This window comes from Equus quagga, chromosome 6 (genome assembly GCF_021613505.1).
Source record: "Equus quagga isolate Etosha38 chromosome 6, UCLA_HA_Equagga_1.0, whole genome shotgun sequence".
NCBI classification, from domain to species: domain Eukaryota; kingdom Metazoa; phylum Chordata; class Mammalia; order Perissodactyla; family Equidae; genus Equus; species Equus quagga.
Window position 1 is genome coordinate 32,163,121 of NC_060272.1, and position 14,468 is coordinate 32,177,588.

Here is a 14,468-nt window from a genome sequence, read left to right on the forward strand (position 1 = left end):
TTTGCAATACTGCCACAGTTCCCCGAGATGGATGTATCCTAGTTTGAAAAGTATGGTCTATAGTTCACTATTTTCTCCCAGGAAGTTCAATGGAAACTCAGTCACATTTTAGGGCAGGGAAACTTAGATTTAGAGATAAAGAATAAATTATTTAGATGCTTAGCGCTCTCAAGTATACAATTACAATGAGTATTCAGGACTAGTGGCTCTCATGTCTAGAAGTGAAATGGCTGTCATTAATGGATATCTATAAAATTCGTTCTTTCAATTAATAATCACAATAAAAGCATGTTTCACATCAGTAAAAAAGTTTAGCAACTAACATAAAATGCAAATCTAATAACTGTAGCTGTCATGTGACAAAGCATCCATTTGAGGAAGGGACTTTCCAAAATTCTAAAATTAAATGGGTTTTCACAACAGTAAACTGGACATAATTAAAGATATTTCATAAAAACTTTTGATTAAAAAGTGAACTTTGAGCAACTGCAGACAGGTTCACATCAATTAATACATAAAACCCTTATCTCAAAGTTCTCAGCAAGAGAAAGGGGAAAAGTTTCAATAAATGGCCTAGAAGCAGAATTATGTCAGTAGACAAGCTGTGTGGGACCAGCAAAGATTTCCCCTGGGCAGCTGCTGGCCAAGGACTTTATCACTTCCCTCTTGAAGAATGCTTCGAGTTAATGCCCAAATCATACGGGAAACTATCAGTTAAATCATGTTTGCATAAGTTGACTGCTTAGTGAATTATATGCGGTTCATTCCACAGTTTGAGTTCAGTCATTCAAAACATATCCTCTTTGTTTTGTTTACAAAGTCCTCAGGAAAATGAATCTCTCAGGTATTTCAGTCAAAATTCCAGTGGTTAGAGAAGACAGCCAGATAAGCAGCACCTGTGGAATGATAGTGAGGTGAGGGGTGTGCCTCACTGGGGGATTGGGTGTACCACAACCTACACACACATACCACACCACCTTCCCACAGAGAGGCTGACGGCTCCTGAGATTAAACCCCCATGAATATAATAAAAAACAAGACTGACTCCACAAACCACAAATTAAAAACGTATCCCATTATGTTATAGTCATACCATACACACTATAACAACAGTTTCAGGTACTACTGGATAAGGAAATTCTCATTTACATACCACTGTAGTCCTTTTATAAAGCCAGAAGGAAGCTCATTTATTACTATTCCATATTTTACGTGGAAAAATTTGAAAAATCATTGAGAAAATTCAGGTGATCTGGCTTCTCATTCCATTACTGTTACTAGGATCCTGGCAAAGTTACGTAGAATTTATACTTCTGTTGTCCTCATCCAGAGAATTCATAAGTTAGACTAAATAAGCCTATGCTCCATTCCAAGTGAAAATCTGTGTCAATTGGACCTACGATTAACAAGACGCTAAAATTTTAATTAAAATCCTGGCCTGTTTATCTGCATTCTCTGTCTATCCTGACATTTAGAATCAACTAAATGTCTTACTAAAATTTTTGATGATGTCATATCTCAGTTTTCTCAGATTGATTTTTTTCAGTACTTGAAACACTGGAGTACAGCAAATATCAGAAAGACCATATCTGCATTATAAACTGTGGAAGTGAAAGCCAGTTTTAAATTTGATCATATTTCATTAAAAGTAAAATTATAATTCACAAATGCTATACTTTAGCTTACTGATTACTCTACATGTTTGAAAGCCAAGTTATAAAATTCTTTAGTAAACCCTTGGGAATCGAACTCCAAACCCCTGAGATGGCACATGACCTAGTCAGCAATGGGAAGCAACAAAAACTCTAGAACTAAAGGCAGAGCCGAGTGTGCTGTGGGGAACGCCCCTCTGGAAGACAGAGCTGCTAGCTGCAAACTGAGCGCCCCCTACGTTGGATTCCCACAGCTCTGTATCATAGATGGAAATGGTGGTTAAAAAAAGCAGGAGTCAGACAAGTCAGCTTAGCTATTAATTATAAAGGAAATCCTGGTTAAAATAACTTTTCCATTCTTATCAAAGGGCTTCCAAAACTGGTTTTTCAGGACTAGGATACGAATGGAGGTTGAAAATTGTCCCCATATCCCTTAATTAATTCTTAGGTTAGAACTCAGAATATAACACAGAAAAGTTGGCCAAATGCACACAGATCCCTGTGGGAAAACACACGCCCCCGTTTAAGCCCACCCTGCTTTATTCCTTAGTACATTCATGCAAAAAAAAAAAATGTGATTTTCTTATTTGGGGAAGATAGGGTGGAGAGGGTATGGTTTTGGCATCTCTCTCACAGCTCAGTGACTTGTAATGTTTTTAGCAGTCAAGAAAAAACAATAAGACTTATCCATAAAACAATAGAGTTCACATTTCACTAAAAGCATCATCTGTGAAAACAGGGAGGTCCTTTTAAAAAATGTTTTCATAGTCACTTGAAAAAATAGACCAGCAAGTGCCAGTCCCTTGACTTAAAGAACTGACTATCGTTATATGTGACAGGATTCACTAGCTGACAGCTCCCACACGGAACTCAAATAGGCTTTTATTTCTATGATGCCTGTAAATTCGTAAAATTGCCAAGAAGTTAAAAGCCATGCAATCTGAAATCACAACAAGGAAAAGCAGAGCTGTTGACAAGCAGAACAGCCCGTTGGAAGCTGTGAAAATTTAACTGGAAAAAAGACAAAGTTAATACAGTCAGTTCTAATTTTAATCATTTGCGAAGAAAACAGGGAAAGTTATACAAGTAAAGCAGATGTATTTATGTTTGCAAATATAATTAAACTTACCTCTCTTGAGCAGAAAACCAGGACTTTTTGTCTAAACAGCCTGCACTGATCCGACGTGGATCCAGCTGAAACAAATGTGTACCTGGAGTTTACTGCATGTGGTTTCCACCCCTACCTGACTGCGTTAATGAACAGTTCAGAGGTTTCTCCCGCAGTGGCTGAGTCACCCAGGGAGGAGGTGGGTGGTGTGAAAGAGGGTGTCACCTTGTGTAAATACCAATTCAATTAAAACAGGCTCACTCATGGACCTACTGTCTTTGGTGAATTCTTCAAATAATTTATGGCCTTGTTATGCCAAAAAAAAAAATGTGCTTCTCTTATCACCCTTTTAGCTGATATCAACAATATGTACAACTATATCACTGACAAGTTGGCATAGTACCCAGCCTATTTTGGATTCTCCTTTAAAAAACAAAAAACTCATGGCAGGAGGAATCTCCATCTGCCCATAGTACCTGGAAGGCTGGGGCACAGATACACACAGAGGAAGTACACTGCTCAGAGGAACCAAGATCCCTTAGGAGAGAAAAATCTTTTGGAATCCTGGGATCAGGAAATATGTAAGGAATTTGTTACACAAATTCTACACACAGAATATTTTGTAAAACTGTCAGAGGAAAACCACATTCTGAAATGTAGGAATTCGGATCCTCATATAATTTCACCATATATAAAAATGTGAGAAGGATGGTTGAAACTTCTCTCACATCTGAGGAGGGCAGTAGACATCAGAGACAACACCTGCTTCTGGTGAGAGGAAGGAATAATGCAGAAGAGCCACCTAGCTGGGGGCTCCTATTACAGGTTCTGGAATGCACCTTCCATAATGGCCAGGAGGCTTTAAAAAAGCTTAGCAAATTTGGAACATTGCTGAGAGAAGCCGGGTCATTAGAATTTCCTGGGTCGCATTTATTCATCTGCCACACCAACAATTAACTAAATCCCCCCAGTTTCAAGACAGCTCCTGAAAACTACAGTCCAGCTGAGCTATGCCTATGGAGGGGACTATAACCAGAAATAGAAATGTTCAGCTTGGAAGGCATAGGCAATTGCAGTACACAATCATTATGAACGAGGACATCACTTCCTTAATGCGCCCATATCTGAGCTGAGTAATTTGAAAATCTAAAACGGAAAATGTTCTTTAAAAGTAAATCATATAGACATGTCTGTATAGCCCTTTTATGACGTTTTATATATGCAAAATATCTTAGAAATATATTTTAAATTTCTCTGATGCCCATAAATGTTGATTGGATTAAGGCTGGATATTAATACTACAGATGAGAAACGTGAAAAACCAAGATATGACTTGGCTCAATTCAAAAAGTAAATCAGAAGTTATGTTCAGCATCATAAACAGTTTATATTCAGCAAAATAGAAGTTATATTCAGCATCACTCAGTATTCATTTAGCCAAATGAAGGGCTAACAATTTAAGAGCCAGTTTGTAGGGACAAGTAGTAACTTTACAGAATGTTTAAATGTACATTTTTGTCCTTCATAAAATACAGAATCAGAAAAATAAATTTTTACCTTATAATGAAATAAAATACTACCCAAGGTAGATTCAAGGCTTTTGAGCTTACAAGCAATTATTTGTGCATGTAATTGAGAGTTTCTCTTATTTCACATACGAGGACCCCAAACCAAGTCACACCAGTGTCCTTTCATTTAGAACCAAATCTTTGATTCAAAAAAGAGCTAAGTCTAAACGCTTGGGCAAAATTCAGACCTCCTCATCGCTGAACAGACATTCAGCAAAAAGACTGTCAAAAGTTAAGAACCTCAAAATTTGAAGAGGTCAGATCAAGAATGTGCACAGGTGTGGAGGTGGCCAAATAACTTCATTTAGGCCTTGAACTGGGAAGCCTTGAGTATGTTTAGAATAACTTGACTTCACCACACCTATTTCTAGGGGAGTGTCGGAGTTCTTGAGGTCTCTTTAGAACACAAGCTCCTAGGCTGGGACAGCAAATGTTTTATCGCAGGTGCCCATGCCAGTTGCTTGGTGCTGGCTGCCTGGAGGGATGTGATGAGGTTTGTAAGGCAACTTTGGACTTACACAGGGGAGGGCCGTGATTACTTAGCAGTGTCTGCCACAGGTCTCAGCTGGGGGAGTGTTTGCTGACTTGTCTCCTAAAAGAAGACAGTGCTTCTTCTCTGTTGTATCCAGTGAAACAATCAGGCAAAATGAGCACTTATTATGACATAATAATGAAAATAGCAAAACTTATATAACACTTTTAATGTGCCAGGTTTTGTTCTAATCACTTTTCACACATTAATTTAATAATTGTTATTAAATGATTGTTACCTCCTGCTGTGGTCTGAATGTATCCCCTCAAAATTCATATGTTGAACTCCTAACCCCCAAAGATGATGGTATTGGGTGGTGGGGCCTCTGGGAAGTGATTAGGTCATGAGGGTGGAACCCTAGGTCATATAAGTGTTCTTATAAAAGAGACCCTACAGAGCTTTCTAGCCTCTTCCACCACGTGAGGACACAGCAAGAGGGCCCAGACTAAGATGCAACATGAAGAGGGCCCTCACCCAACCATGCTAACACCTGATCTTGGACTTCCCAGCCTCCAGGGCTATGAGAATTAAAATTTGGTTGTTTATAAGCTGGCCAGTCTGTGGTATTTTGTTATAGCAACACAAATGGACTAGGACACCTCCTCGCCCCAGAGAGATGCCAAACTTGATGCTGAACATGCCAAAAAACACAAAAAGGACAAACCAGCATCTCAAAGCTCCCTAATCTATTACACCAAGATTTAGAGGCTTTGAAAAATAGAAGTTTCCCCATTTTTCTTCCAGATGGAGAAAATAAATGTTAGGTATATTTTAAAACAAAAGAAATATCATTAGGGTGATAATTACAGAACCAATTCCTCCTTGGCTGGGAGTAGACAGATGTCAGCGTTAAGGAATAACCACCCATGCAGCAGAAGCTGGTGCATTGCTTAGTACACTTTGATGGCACCAACATGATGCAGACCAACGGAGAGCACAACACAGAGCCCACAGGAGCCCGGGTTCCATTTTCTGTACAGACCTGCTATTCACTATGGGCCAATCACTAACCCTTATGCCCATGTCTTTCTGGGGCAGTGAGACCAACGAGATCTATCTCTTTGCCAACTGGACAGGTCACAATGAAGATATCAGGTTTTTTTAACCAGGACTCAAAACCTTTGCTCTTTAGATAACATCAGGAGGAACCAGGAGAACTCAGCCCTGAGTTCCTGCGGCTTTCTGACATGTCTTCATGCTCTAAATAGGCGACTACCCTTGCCCAAAGCAGCCAGCAGAGATTAGGCATGGTTGATGATGATTATAATGATGATGATAAAAATAACAATAATAGCTACAATAATAAAGTACGTACCAATCACTGCTAAGTGCTTTACATATATTATTTCATCTGATCCTCACAAAAACCCTATGCTACAGGCACTGTTGTTCTGTCATGATAGAGAGGAGAAAACAAAAGCCTAAGAACAAACAGCTAGGAATTAGATGAGTCCAGAATTCCAATCTAGACAGGCTGACTGTAGAGCCCACATTCTTGCTATGAAGATCCACTGTCTCTCATAAGTGCCAGAAAGAAGCCTGGGCACTTTAACTGAGAGCCTGTGGCTGGACTACAAGGTGAGTTAAACTTATGGCAGGCCTGAGCCCCAATTAATAGTGACAGAAAAGTGCAATGGTTGTTACCAGGAAATGTATGTTATATGCATGTATGCCTGAAATTACATCACGCATAGCATCAAAAACAATATACCACAGCCCACATATGCTAGATCACAATGTCAGACCAGAGAATGGCCAGGAGTGGCTTCAGAATCTAGAATCTTTTAATGATATTGCAACTCTAACTCACTAGTTTTCTTTTCTTTTCTTTTTTCCTTCTAAAGAGACTATTTTTACAGCAGTTTTTGGTTCACAGCAAAATTGAGAAGAAGGTATAGAGGAATCCCATAATCCCCACCCCCTCCCCATACATACATAGCTCCCCTATTATCAACATCTCCCACCAGAGTGGCACATTTGTTACAATCGGTGAACCTACATTGATACATCATTATCACTCAAAGTCCATAACTTACAATAGGACATTACTCTTGGTGTTGTACATTCTATGAGTTTTGATGAATGAATAATGACATGTATCTACCATTATAGGATCATATGGAATAGTTTCACTGCCCCAGAAATCTGTGCTCTGCCTAGTCATCCCTCCCACCCTGTTAATCCCTGGCAACCACTGACCTTTTTACTGTCTCCACAGTTTTGCCTTTTTCAAAATGTCATATAGTTGGAATACTACACTCTACAGTTTGTCCAGATTGGCTCCTTTCACTTAGGAATGTGCACTTAAGTTTCCTCCATGTCTTTCATCACTTGGCAGCTCATTTCTTTTTAGCACTGAACAATATTCCATTTTCTGGATGTACCATGGTTTATTTGTCCATTCACCTAATGAAGGACATCTTGGTTGCTAATAAGTTTTGGCAATTAAGGATAAATTTGCTATAACCAATCCATATGCAATTTTCTTTTTCAAAAAAAATATTTACACAATATTTTGAACCAGTCATATATTTATATTTTTCAGAAATTAAAAGTATGCAAAGGAATATAGTGAAAAGTCTTTCCCTCTCTTCAAATGGCAATCTCCAAAAAATGGCAGTTAGTTTCTTCTGGGTCCTTCCAGAGACATTCATATATATGTATATATTCATATATATATACTTACACAAACAAATGTAAGATATAGATATTTCCTCCTTTTTTTAACACAAATGTGTGCATATTACACTGTTCTGAATCTCACTTTTTTGTTTTAACTTTATATTGTGAAGATCTTTCCACACGGTGTTTTTCATAGCTGACTGGCTTTCCATCGTATGGATATCCTGTAATCTCTTTCTTCAATCCGCTGTTAACAGACATTTTTTTATTTCTAAGCTTCTCCTAACAAACAATGCTGAAGTGAATAACAGTGTACCTAAATATTTGGCACATGTGTGTGTATATGTCTGTAAGATAAATTCTTGGAGATGTAATTGCTGGATCCAAGGATTTATACATTTTAACTTTGGTAGATAAATATTAACAAATTGTCCTCTGTAATGAATTTACCAATTTATTCCTCTTATCCTTATTTGTCTTCTTTAATCATTTGTTTATTTAAAAACTATTAAGAACCTAATATGCTTTTAGTACTGTTTCAGTTCCAAGGAACAGGAAAATTAATGAGACCCAGTGCTTGCTCTCTAGGAGTTCACTGTGTTTTGGGAGACAGACATTGAATTAAAAAGCTATAATACACCAGGATCAAGTAATACAGAGCAACATTATGGGCATCACCTAATGAAGAGACTGAAGAATTCTACCTGGACCTGGGAAATGATGTTGACACTGAGTTTTGAAGTTTAACTGGATAATGATTAGATGATCAAGAAGGAGAAGAGTCATCCATCCACTCTGCCTTCGTAGATCTTCTTCTTAATGTCTTCCAGATTTCTGCTTATGAATGTAGTTCACGGTTTGGCAATCTGAGGCATAGCTGATCCAATTAGTGAGAGATGTAGCAGCAGAGATATAATTGGTTAAGCAGGACTTGCAGCCAAACTCTCCTCAATGGTGCCAAAGTTGAGAAACCCTACTTGAAAGTTTTGCTGCTTTCTTCCTTATTCCCAGAACTACTAAAACAAGCATTTTTGCAGCCCATCATTACCAGTTTCTCAGAGTGTTATATGTCCATATTTTCCTAGTCTGATAGTCTTCTGTAGACAAACACGAGCTGCACTGCAAATGTAGTGCCATCCTCCTGGCCCCAGGCTGAAATAAACAATTCCATAGGGAGTGGAAGGAAGAATTGCTCTTTCTTCCACTGAAAAACTTAGAATGGCAAATCAACTTTTATAAGTCTTACTTTTAAACCCAGATTATTTCATAATTTCATGATCATCATTTCTGATTTCTTCAATTCATAGTCATTTCTTCCACTTTACACCAGTCTATCCATTGCCAAATATTTCATGGTATTATATCATAAACCCCTTGAGATCAGAGACCAGGCCTTTACATTTGCCTTTATTAAGACGATGTAATTAGGACAATGTGCTAAACATGTAGCATGTTCTTGACTCATAGTAGCACTCAGTAATTGTTGATTGAATGAAGGACTAATGATCACAAACAATATGTGCATACACAAAGGATAGCCAATGTTTGCCAAAAATCTGTTCTATCTGTTTTTTAAACCTGATTTTCTTATCAGATTTTTCTATCCTTGGCTGAACTATAGACTATAGTAGGATAAACTAAGGACTATACTAGTAGCTCTTTGACTCACCTGTAACACTCTGTTCTCTTAAAACAAGATTTCTCTACATTTTATAGAGATCGTTCAAATAATAGTTATCACAGCTGAACTTATTGCCCAAGGGTGAAACCTCTGTTGTCATTGTCTCCTCCCTCACTCTTTCCATATCCACATCCAATTAAATTTTCACTCACCCATCCCTGCCAATTCTATCTCCTAATTCAGTCTAACCTTCCCCTTCTACTTGACTCTCACCGCTCCTGCTTTGGTTGGGACCTCATAATCCTGAGCGAACACTACTTCAATTACCTGCTAACTCTCCTCTTCCCTGTCCAAATCTGTCGCCTGAAGGGTCAGTTAGGTTTTTTTCAGGTTGCAAAGGTCAGAGATAAGCTCTGGAAACTTCAGGCAAGGGGAGTGCACTAACAGTGGCAGTTAAACAGGGAAGAGCCACAGTACCCAAAATGATGAAACTTAGAAATCTATAGTTTATTACAGGAAAAAGATGCAATGTAGCAACCACATGAAAGTAAAGATAAGCATCATAGCTAAAAGCTGTCTGACAGTAAGGCATCAGAGAAGCCACCTGTGAGCTCCAGTTGTCTCCCTCTGGAAGGGTCTTTGCAGCATCCACTTTCTCTCCCAGATAAGAACTCCTGACTTGTGAATGGATCACCCAAATGGAGTCTCAGCTGGAATTTCCTATATCCAGCCGGTCACATAAACATATTCCTGCTATGTGACCAGGTCACCAGGTATAAATCATCAATCTCACTGTTGTTAATAAACAATGCTGACTAGCTGGTACAAACCATGCTGAAACTCTTAGGGTGCATGGTTACAAAGATATGCTATGAATCAGTATGTTTCACATCAATGTCGTGCATGCTCATTTCTTATTTTAGTAGAATAATTCAGGCTAATTCCAGGCCTGAAATTAACCTTCACAGCACAGAAGTTTAGTTTAAAAATTCAGGGGGCTATAAGGAAGACAGGATACAGTGTCAGCAGCCTTTCTTAGAAATTAAATAATATTTCCTTCTAGTTACTTTGCATAAACACTAGTTGTCCTGAGAAACTCTGGGCACCCAATAGCAAATCTATGAGTCTCCCTACCATGACTCAGTGCCCCAACCTCTGATTCTCTTCCTGCTTCTTCTTTTGACTAGGTTACCAATTTATCACAGACTCTACATGTACAGTTTAAATTCTCCGAGCGAGATCTGTTTGAGTTGGTCAGTTCCCATCCCATTCTGGGTTCCTATAGGTAGGGGTCTTGCACCAGGCCATCTCCTGGGCTTCTGGTAAGCCCTAGAGGACAGTTTTGCCCAGACACCTACCCTATCTAAATCAGCTGTGACCAAGGCAACAGCACTGCCTAGTTCAAAGCACGGTTCCCCTAAGCCTTGCAACTGCTCAAAGGTGGGCTACAGGCATAGCACACATAAGTTATAGCTTTCTCCCTAGTAGACACATCACTCCCTAACATTATTTTTACAAAACAGATGCAATCATGTCACTCCCCAGCTTCAAACTCATTATAAATTCCCCATGTCCCATAAAATTCAAACACCTTACATTCATAGCACTGTGCTGTCCAATGCAGCAGCCAATAGCCATGTGATGAGAAATATAAGTCAGTTTTATAGGGCTAGAGTCAATGTGTTGGCAGAGTTGGTTCCTTTTGGAGGTTCAGAGGGAAGAATCTATTTCCGCCTTTTTCAGATTCAGGAGGCTGCCTGCATCCCTTGGTCCATGACTCTGTCCTTGCATCTTTCTAACCTCTTGCTCCAGCATTACATCTCCTATTTCTGACTCTGATTCTTCTGTCTTCCTCTCATAAGGACACTTGTGATTATGTTGGGCCCATTCAGATAATCCAGGGTAATCTCCTCATCTCAAGATCCCTAATTTAGTAATATCTGCAAGCTCCTTTTTCCCATGCCAGGTAACATATTCACAGGTTCGGGGGATTGGGATGTGGACGTCTTTGGGGGAACATTATTAAGTCTATTGCACCTAGAATATTTTTACAATTTCTCAGCAATTCATCTGCTTTTACAATGTAAAAACTAAACATTTCATTAAGTAAACAAAAATTCAAAATGCATGCAATTATTTGATTTAGTAAATAAATACAAAAAAATCTATCCTATTAAAAATAAGTAACCTCTTCAGGATTACATCTAAAATTTTACATTTCAAAATCTTGCAAAATGCTAGAAAAACATGCAATTTTTATAAACAGTCATTCCCTATGTTCCATTCATGAGTGATACAAAAATATTAACTTCGTCATGTTTTCAAATGATCACTGGATGCTTGAGTATTGACTGCAAAGATCATGGGAAAACTGTTCCCAGCTGAATTTTGGGGAAAACATACCTAAGCTGTATATATTACCTATGCAAGCACGCACACACATGCATACCTCTACATATATTCCCCCATATATTTATATTTCCACATGTATTTATATGTATATATCTCATATATTTATACATATATAGAACATATATATTAGATTTATATATATCTACACACACACACACATCGATAGTTTTACCTGCATTTTTCTTCCCCATCAGAACGTAAGCATCTTGAGGGCTGGAGCCCAAGCTTATTTATCCTTGAGTCCTTAGTGTCTACACTGGGCCTGACCTATCCAATTCTCAGTAATTGTTTCTTAACTGAATACATTTGCATCACCATGTGGCACATGGAAAAATGGAACAGAAGTTATCTGACAAGAAAATGAAATCACCCTTTCTTTTCATGCATCTTCCTTCTCAGTATCTCAGCCTTCAAGAGACTGAACTAGAGAAATGTGGTTCAAACCATCCTCCCCATTCATACTTATGTTTCTGTTGCTGTTTTCCTTTACTCCTTAGACGTTCTGATTGACTGAATCTCTCAAACCACCTGGGTTTCGCAAAATTGTGTTCTTGCTCCCTCCTCACACACAGTATCTGAAAAGCCCCCACTTACCTTACCTTCAGTCTCTCCCACTCACTTCCTCTGCCCACTACTTCATTCCTCCACCCTCTTCCTCCTCATGTTTCTCCTCACAATTCATCTTCAAATTATCTCCCATTTCCTTTACTTTGTATTATCAGAGGATAAATCCTGCAGAAGAGAGCAGAGAATTCTAAAAAAAAAAATTTAATTTCCAAACATTATTGTAAAACTAATGGATTATCATTTACTGAAACAAAATTGACGATAATTTTAATGACTTTCATAGAAAACAGTGATTCTCAAATATTTTGGAATTGGTGCACTTTATTATTTGATTTTGCAACAAATCCCCCTCCAACATCCCATTCCTCTCCTAAGTCTTTTAAAGTTATTAAAAACAGTTGGCCTCAATAATTTGGGAATGTGTGTGTGGGGGTGTGTGGGTGGGTGTGTGGGGGTGTGTATGAGAGAGATAGAAGCCTTAAGGTCATTGAGAATACTTTGAGGTAATTTGCTTTTTTATTTCATGTAACTCATGCTCTTTTAAAATTTTTTATATGTTTTTAATTTTTTTACTGTTGGCTTGCTTTTTATTTTCCATTTTCTCTACTTAATATTTAGTTATTTCAGGAAGAACAATTACATATGTTTATACCTTCAGATGCCTTCTATGAAAACAACTCTTGACTTTTATCACTTCTACTAATACCTGATGGAAAGAAGGTGAGGAAACGTTAAACTAACAGACCAATCAACTTCCCAAGGCAAGAGAGAAAAGGATGTAAAGACTTGATTATATATATATATTCATTTTTATACATAAAAGGTACAATACCGACCTATAATTCCAAAGTCATCGTCTGTTCAAAATATGACAATTATTTTTAAAAAGTGCTTCACATGGAACATTTCCTCTCAATCAGGAGAAATTTCCAAGAAACCATCAAGATCCTTGTTCACAAATCCTGCATTAGCAAGTAAAATGTGACACTGCTTGGCTTTGAGCACAGATAGAGACAAAGGTTGATATGAAAGCATTGAACAGAATAAAAATGTTATGACAGCTTTCATTGTTAACAATAACTGACGCAACTCAGAATCAACCCCCTTTTTTGCTCTTTTTCTATGGCCAGAGGTCAGCAATCTTTTTCTTAAAGGGCCAGATAGCAAATATTTTATGTTAGGCTTTGTGAACCATATCCAAAAACTCAACTCGGCCATTGTAGCAGAAAGCAGCTGTAGACAATGTGATAAAGGAATGAGCATGGGCAGCACGGTCTGCAGCAGCTGGCGCTGGCAGCACTGGGTGAACTTCTGGTTCATGCTAACCAACTCTACTGGAAAAACATGTCTTTCATTTCCTCCTCTCCCTGTGGAGGGGGAATGATAAATGAGAAAAAAGATCATAAACACTTAGTCAAAAATCTCGTTTTCAAGACGAGAATACTGAGGTTCTGAATGATCAGATGACTAGCCAAAGATTCAACAACTTCATTAGTATGGAAGTGAGAGCAGAGGCCATTCAAAATTATGGAACATTTCTTGACCACTTACTATGTCAGGTAACCTTCACAGCACTTACATCTTATCTGATTTCATCTTCACAACAACTTTGTACAGTGCTATTATCATCTTCATTTCACAGATGAAGAAACTGAGATTCAGAGAGGTTAAGCAACATGCCTAGAGTTTCACAGCAGGAACATGGAACAGGGAAGAGCCAGAGTTTTTAACCCTCTGCTACTTGCTGTTGCAACTTCTGCTGCTCCTGCTGCAACACACCCACCATTCCACTTTCCTCTGCACACTATTCCATGATCCTCTTGAAAAGAAGCCTTTTCACTTTAGTGCATGTATTTTCTGTCCTTGGCAGCCAACACTAGACTTCCCAGTGTCACATCTGACCTAAGCTGTCATGGTTAGGATTTTTTCCCCCTCCGAAGCACTCACGTAACCTGACTTGTCAATCCAGTCTAACTATAATTCTGAAACACAGAAACAGGGAGTAGACCCTGACTTCACACACCCATGGCCAACCCCATGTAGAAAGGCTGAGAAATTTAAGTGTTTGATCTTTGCTTGCACAACACCAACCCGAGAAGACCCACATAAGTGTCCCTCCCACTCTGTAGGACACCTGGGGAAGATCTGTGGTTCATTCCAGTGTCACAGCCACTAGAGTCCAAGAAAGTTCCCCAGAAAAACTGGACTGGAATTCTCTTTCATTTTACAGCTAAAATATGTGATTCTTTTAGAAAATCAGACCTTTTCAGTACCCCTGACATTCAACTATATTCTCATCCACTCTCTTCACCTACTTTGTTTTTTCATAAGCCCTGTTGAACAAGTAGGTGTAGAAAATGTAGGAAGGAATAAAGAGACATTCAAT

At 38.5% G+C, this 14,468-nt stretch overlaps 1 protein-coding gene across 14 annotated transcripts in view; it reads right to left on the reverse strand.

Moving 5' to 3' along the window:
• SCEL (sciellin) overlaps positions 1–2,908 on the reverse strand; it is a 103,979-nt gene extending 101,071 nt beyond the window's left edge. For all 14 annotated transcript variants that reach the window (XM_046664211.1, XM_046664216.1, XM_046664215.1 and 11 more), the window contains exon 1: positions 2,782–2,908. The gene's annotated coding sequence lies outside the window, so the exon portion shown is untranslated. The remainder of the gene's footprint in view (positions 1–2,781) is intronic.
• Between the last annotated feature and the right edge of the window lie 11,560 nt (positions 2,909–14,468).